The sequence below is a fragment of the Austrofundulus limnaeus genome, unplaced genomic scaffold (genome assembly GCF_001266775.1).
Source record: "Austrofundulus limnaeus strain Quisiro unplaced genomic scaffold, Austrofundulus_limnaeus-1.0 Scaffold133, whole genome shotgun sequence".
Classification (NCBI taxonomy): Eukaryota; Metazoa; Chordata; class Actinopteri; order Cyprinodontiformes; family Rivulidae; genus Austrofundulus; species Austrofundulus limnaeus.
Window position 1 is genome coordinate 1,022,749 of NW_013952535.1, and position 7,923 is coordinate 1,030,671.

The 7,923-nt window shown below is 38.2% G+C and overlaps 1 protein-coding gene across 1 annotated transcript in view; it reads right to left on the reverse strand.

Moving 5' to 3' along the window:
* The window catches only part of lama2 (laminin, alpha 2), a gene marked incomplete at its 5' end in the record, with an annotated part of 234,410 nt that overhangs the window by 131,799 nt on the left and 94,688 nt on the right, over window positions 1-7,923 (reverse strand).

Sequence of the window (7,923 nt, forward strand, 5' to 3'; positions counted from 1 at the left end):
AATGGTTTGTTAACCTTACTGAACCATTAATAAATGGCTAGTTAGCCATACTGAACCATTAATAAATGGCTAGTTAACCTTACTGAACCATTAATAAATGGCTAGTTAGCCATACTGAACCAATAATAAATGGCTAGTTAACCTTACTGAACCATTAATAAATGGCTGGTTAACCTTACTGAACATTAATAAATGGCTAGTTAACCTTACTGAACCATTAATAAATGGTTAGTTAACCTTACTGAACCATTAATAAATGGCTAGTTAACCTTACTGAACCATTAATAAATGGCTAGTTAACCTTACTGAACCATTAGTGAATGGTTAGTTAACCTTACTGAACCATTAATAAATGGTTAGTTAACCTTACTGAACCATTAATAAATGGTTAGTTAACCATACTGAACCATTAATAAATGGCTAGTTAACCTTACTGAACATTATACGGCTAGTTAACCTTACTGAACCATTAATAAATGGTTAGTTAACTTTACTGAACCATTAATAAATGGTTAGTTAACCTTACTGAAGCATTAATAAATGGTTAGTTAACCTTACTGAACCATTAATAAATGGTTAGTTAACTTTGAAAACTTGATTAAGGATGATTCACACTGAATAAGCTATAAATTAAACACAATGCTTTAACCATGAAGGCTAATTACTTCCAAAACTCACATACTCATTGTTTATTCATGCTTAATAACTCGAGTTAACTCTTCTATATACATTATACACATGTATGTAAATACTCAAATAAATGTACTTTCACACCATGTGTTAAACTTGTATTAATGCTTAGAGAACATCTGAATTGACTACTTATCCTGCAGTGCACCAATCAAAAAAAAAATCTACTGGAAGTCTCTTTAAAACCTCTACATACTGTGTAATGCTACTAATTAGATGGAATAAATAGCCGATATGAGTAAAATAGTCATAACTTTTTCATAATTTGGCATAAGTTCTCTAAAACATCACAGTGCATTTATGGGTAAAAAAAGAAATATATTAATGTATAGATTATTAAGTATGAACCATCATTAATTAATGATGTTTTTAAGGTTAACTAACCATTTATTAATGATAAGGTAATGCTAAATAAGATGTAGTTTTTATAAAGTGTTGCCTAAATAAAATGGTAAAACCTATTTTAGTTTAGTTCTTTTACTTTCAGCTGATGTTTACCATGGTCCATAGTGAATAAAATATGAAATATGAAAGTTATTGATTTTTGTCTTCACTCTAATTTGTACATCTTAGTCTGAATGAATGAAAGTGAATAAATAAAAGCAGGTGTTACCCTGAAGGGTCAACAGAGTCAGATCCCATAAAACAGATAGAAAGGTTTCAGATGAAAGACCAGATGGGTCAGAACTGTTACGGCGCCCTAAAAGAGCAGAGTGGTTGGAAAATGATTAAGTTAATTAACGATTTTGGTGAGGACTTTAAATTTTTCCCATATGAGGTTTGAGTAGCATTTAATTTTGTGAAACGGCACGCGTGCTGTTAGGTGATGCGCAGGGTGCCACTTAAAGCCAGAAGGAAGCAGTGTTGGTGCACTTTGAAGTGGTTGTGCGCAGGACTGTGACATGATAATTATTATAGCTGCAGGGAAACAAGAGAAGGTTAGAGGAACTGCAGCTCAGTGTGCACATCTCATCCACAAAAACGTCTAAGAGCAGCTCACTCATTTGCTTCCAGTGTGTTGGAGTCAATCAGTTATATTCTGTACTCCCGCGGCTCGCTGAGGTTTGAAAGTCAACCGCAGCAGAAGCTGATAAAACAATGTATATTCTGGACATTAGGCTTTAAATATGTTTGTCTTATTGCTACTGACACAAGAATAATCTTATGAGTTTTAAATAAATATTGTTAAATAAACGCTGAACTGTCAGCCATTACTGGCAGGTAATGTGTTTGATATACCAGAGAGTTTTATTTGAAATGTAAATATTTGACTGAATATTAAGACTGTGTAGTGAATGTATTATGGGTGTCAGACAGCAGTGGTTTTGTCAACAATAAGCATCAATCTGAAAAACGAGAACCTCTGTCTAAAAAACATAATAATAATAAGGAGTAGGTCCAGTCTTAAAGGCACAGTGTGTAGGATTTTGTCAATTCTTTTAGCCGAAACTGAGATAATCACTAATGACAATAATAAAAAACATGTCTAATCATTGCGGACAAAGACCTTGTTTTATTATTTTTACCTTATAAAAAGCTGTTTATATCTCCATGGTCGTGGGTCACCACTACAGGCACCCCCCATCTTGCACCGCTATCTTGTCTACAAAGGCTCATGAAGGACAAACTGCAGTGGCGGCTTCAAAAACGGTTTTAGTTGTAATACTATAAATGTAATATTTGTTGTCTGTCATTGTAGCTGGGATCATTTTACTTATTAAAGCTCATAATCTTACCACTTGAAACATCACTAGCCCTGAAGCTGCTGGTAGACATCGCGGTTGGAATTATCAAAGGTTTTTGACACCTGAGAGACACCGTAGCAACTCCTTTGCGTTTGGAAGCGGGGGGTGGGGGTGGGGGGAGGACCAGGGAGGATGATTCAACCACTAGATGTCGCTGAAAACAACAAATCCTACACACAGTGCCTTTAAACAAAATAAAACACTTTCCACTTTTCCCTAAATTTCCTTCATTTTCTTCCCGGTTTGCAGTTTTAGCAAGTTCTTCACTGATACTTTTTACCTGTTTCTCCCTTGTTCTGATCTGAATACACAGAAAAATGATGAGAAAAGGTTAGAGAAAGTTAAGAGCCCAGGGGAGAAGTTGCTGGTGATAAAAGAAAATGCATGTGTGTCTTTACACACCTTTCAGCACATTTGGAGTTTGTGTCAGGAAGAAAGTTTTCTGTTCTCTCCATTTTCATCCATCATCTCCATCTCCCTGCTTCAACCTCCTTATACTCTGTTTCTGTCCGTCTTTGTCACTTTTTTAAAAAAAAATGATGAGTATTTTATGTATCTGAGGCTGTCATCTGTCCTGACCGTGAGTCTGTTTATAAATCAGGGTAAAGACAGGTTAGCATTTGACAGCTTTGACACTGTTGAATATTCTGCACCACTGTTAGCAAAGGTTTCTACTCAAAAATACAAAACTACTTCCAAAAGTCTTACTTTAAAGGCATCAAGCAGAGGCAGTTTGCAATATTAAGGTCTTTGAAATGAAGTTTTTGCTCATTTGAATGACGTCCATTCTGTAAAAAATGCTGGGAAAACTGACACTATGGGTCAGAATATCTGAGTGATGTCATTAGCTGCATTTCCACTGCAAGTGTGCAAAACTTTGTTGATATTCTGTTAATGTCGAAAAATCACACTTTCGCAACTGCGGTGTTTCCGTTAAGTAAGAAATGCTATTAAAGTCACGCGTGAATACGTTTGTTCTCGTGATAAGTCATTACAAATATGGTGGCCATGGATGTAAACACATAGCATGTTGCTACCACGACACTAGCGTTCATCATCAGAGGAGACGTCGGCGTCTTTTATCGAGGCTTTCCAGAGACAAGTCCCTACTTGGGAGCGGCTACGTATGCTGTGTTTTTGGGAAATTGTAGTCGGTGAGTTTACTACTTTCTTTTACTATTTCTGCGATATTATTACTATTTCTTCTTCCTGTTATCTTCTTCGTCGTCGTCTTTTTCGCCAGTAGAAACAGCCGGTTGTTGATCACGTGACTCCCGTGATGCGAAAAAAAGTGTTTCCATTGCAGTTTTACGAAATACTCCAATTTCGATACGGCCGAAAAACCACCTCATCCTACTGCAAAAACATTTTGTCGAAAAACGTATATATTTTTTCGAAATTGACGTGTTTCCATTGAGCAAATTTATTTTCGAAATTCTAAATTGCGCATTTTCATGGTCAATGGAAACGCGGCTATTGAGTGACTCTGGCCAGAGAATGCTTTGCTGAAAGCTTCTTTAAGCATATCACTGGGGCATTTAAAAGGAAATATGATTGAACTTTGTAAGAACATTGCAGTAGAGAAATTATCAAAAATAATATAGCAGGAGTAAAGTCTGTTATTACTTTATAAAATTAATGCAAATGCTTAACCAATCAGCAAAGTATTTCTCCCACTATTAGCAGGTTAGCTGATAAAGAAAGCAAACATTAAAGCATTTAACTAGCATTTTATTTGCTGTTGGCTCTAAAAATTAATCATTAATAGAAGCACATCCAATGACTGCTTCTTTAAAGTTTTCCATTAAAATCAAGTGATAATATCCATTTCCTATGTAGAACAATACACAAGTCTGTTGCAAGCTTGAGGAAAATTACCACACGGACTTAAAAGCAGTCACCAAAATACTTCAAAAAAATTCTAAATATAAAGAAGACTTCATTAAAACGATGCTACACTCTCATGTGGCAACATCCGGAGGTTATTTTTGTCTGAGATACACTTGCTGCCTCTTTACTGTCAAATAAAGCTGAAACACTGGATGAATATTCTTTTAACTGCACGCACTTTAATGATGATAACGGCCATCCTTGTGAGTGAGCAGTCCCTGGACCGACATGGCCAATAAAATCCCCAATGAGCATCGATGGGAAACGCTTCTGGACCAATGAGCAGCCTCGGAGCAGAAGCCTTCGTGGCATTAATGATCTGGGAGGTCGTGCAAACGGTGCAGAGCATTATCACACACACATTTGTGCTCGTATACATCCAGTGCTAGCTTGTCGTTACAAGCACAGCCTGTCGTTTCCAATAAGGCACACTAACGTGACGAAGCCCTGTTTATGTGTGAAAGAGTCACATCAAGTCAAAGAGCATCTATCTGCACCATGATCAGAAAATGAAGCAAAGATTTGCTTTTTCATACACTGCTTGCATACTGCTTCTAGCAATCACACAAACACGTGTGCATGCAAATACACACACACACACACTGGTAATTTGTTTGTTTCCCATGTTTGGAGGCATGCGGTTCTGCTCCGCCGTCCCTAATGCCTCCAAAACACATCATTATCTGACTTATGTAGACCTGGGAGTCTGCGCGAGTGCTGCCGTGGGAGCGTACGTGTTTGCTGTGTGCATGTGTGGGAGCGCTACGAGAAAAACAGTTGATTATCGAGTTCAACAGGCGAAACACTGTTTACCCCGAGAGACACAAAGCGAGTGAGAGAGACGGAGGAAGAGGGAGACAAAGGAGCCAGGGGGGAAGTGGAGGGAGATGATTTAGGAACAGCGAGGTGAGAAACGCGAGTCCTGGAGAGACGGAGGGAAGGGTTCGAGGAACGGGCTGACGAAAAGGAGCTGGGATGGAGGGATGGTTAGAGGGAGGGATGGTTAGAGGGAGGGATGGTTTGAGGGAGGGAGAGGATCCAGGCTCAGACAATGAAGTGAGACGACAAGCCAGGCCTGCGGGGTGCAAAGTAATGAAATTCGGTGATAGATCCCTCTAAGCCACGACACGCAGACAAACATCACAGTGGGTCTGTTGTTGTGTCGGGGCAACAACTTCACAAACATGGACTGCAGCTATTTACCAGCTGCAGTGATGGAGCCCAGTCCAGCCCGAAGAAGACTGCAGCACATTTTCAAACAGTCGACATCAGCTGAAGCTGATCCAGAGGAGGAAGACTGGGAGGGAGGTGAGCATCCCAGACCTCCACCCAGGGGGGCTATGTTTACATCACAAACTGGATGTGTCCTAATGATACAGCATCATGATACAGCCTTTTCATGTTAGCCTGTTACTTTTATCAGCAAACAGAACTATTATCAAACCAAACCACTTAAAACAGCACAAGTGCTGTACAGTAAAACCTTTTAAATGACCGCAAACAGCTGAAGAGATCAGAGATTTAAAACTCACTCAGTGTCAATCAGGGTTCACGCAGGTTTCAGTAAGTTAAATTTAAGACCTTTTAAGACCATTAGTAATGACTTTTAAGACCAAATCGACGCATTAACAGAAACATTAAAATGGTCTCAGAAATTTTATAATAGAAAACTTTTATTGCTATCAATTTAATTATTAAGAATATTTCATTTTAATACAAGAACACTAAATTATTTGAATGAAACGGTCACATCTGACTGCTGTGAACTGCTGTCAACCGAGTGAAAAAAAATCACTGATATCAAGTCAAGTCTCATTGAAAATACACTTTAAACAACAAGCAGTGGATATGACTGAACTTCTGTTTGTTGAGCAGGTAAATAAGTCACCTGTATGTGGGGGGTTGTAGCAGCAAAGAGGTTAAAAACATGGAAGTAAACTGTGACAGTTTTACCTGCAGTTATCAGGGGATTCATAGTTTAATCATGACCAGTAGCAAACTTAGCATCATGAAGACAGATCGTGTCAACCTCTGATTACGACTCTTAACTTTATTTCTGCAGCCAACGGTTCTCAGGAATGATCAAAAGTAGAAAAAATTAAGACTTGACAAAATTTAATTTAAGACCTTGGRTRAAAATCTGGGCGTTTTTAAGACTTTTTAGGCCTAAATTTTTGATTTTCGAATTTTAGACTTTTTTAGACTTTTTAAGACCCGGCATGAACCCTGGTCAAAGGTTGTGTCTCAGTTCACAGGCTGTAGCCAACATGGGCTGCATTTGTCGGACACTTATGTTACCGCCCCGCGCCGTAGGCCGTCCCAATTCGTAGACACTTAAACAGCAAATTAAACAGAAAAAAAACATTAGTTTTTTTTATGGTGGAGTTTGAAAATTCATCACGGACTGAAGAACGGAAGTTTAGCAACTTAGCTGATAAAAGTTTTGCTGCAATAAGACGTTAAATAAAATGCAGTTACAAGTACTGAAACTGGAGCTAAACCCAGATTATTAATGCTTTTTATTTATTTACTTGTAACGTTTTTCTATCAAAACTGAAATTTRTGAAGTTATACCTTGAAAAAACAACCGAAGCGATATGATATAAAACGTATCACCATGATAACAAGGTGTGGTCACAAACATAAGTCTTGTGTAGACTGGACCGTCTCGTCTCACAGCAGTTTATGCAGCCGATATGAGCGGCCTACGGCCCACGCAGTCTGTGGACAACATTAGCTGCAACCCATGAATTCAGAGACGTTTTAGACAACTTATGCCATTTTTTTAATATCCAAATTACTAATAAACGTTATATATTTGACTGAATCAAGTTATTTTGGGGGTCATAACCCCCCTAATCCCCCCGCAAATTACGCCCATGAAGAGAAAACATAAATCAAGTTGCATAAGTTGTTAAAATGTTAGTGACAGGACCTTAAGAGAGCACTGTGGAACTTATGGATGCACTCGAACAGACAGGTAAGAGGCGGCGGAGTTTTTCAGGCATTTTAAAACTTACAGGAGGATTTTAAATTCTGAAGGGAACTGGAAACGAGTGAAGAGGAGCTAAAACCAGAGATGTATGCTCTCTTTTGCCGGTGCTTGTTAAAAATCAGGCACCAGCTGTAAACAAGCAAAACGAGACATAGTTTCGGCTAATTCCTTAAAGAAGTGAATTACTGTTATCAAGCCTGGATGTTATGAAAGATTTCTTTTAGACAGAATGGGATTCAATTTGTTTAATTTTATGTAAGGATCCATATTTTACTCCTAGATTGGTGACAATCTGTTTCTCAAACAGAGCCAGAGATGAAAGCTTGGTTCTTGTTGGAGTCATTTAGTGCAGAGAATCTTAACCTATGGGCCACAGCGCCACCTTGAGGGCCTCAAAAGAACAACAGTTTTTAACTTTGGGCCGCAGAGGACCGCATTGATTTTGAATAAGGTGCAATACACTTTCTCACCACTAGTAGCAGTAGTGCGCCACTCAGTTGTTTAAAAACTTTTTAATATGTAGAAGAAGAACCTTAGAAACCTGCTGAGAATGAAAACTTATTTTAAATGAAAAGTAGAAGCAAAAATGAAAGTAACTCATCA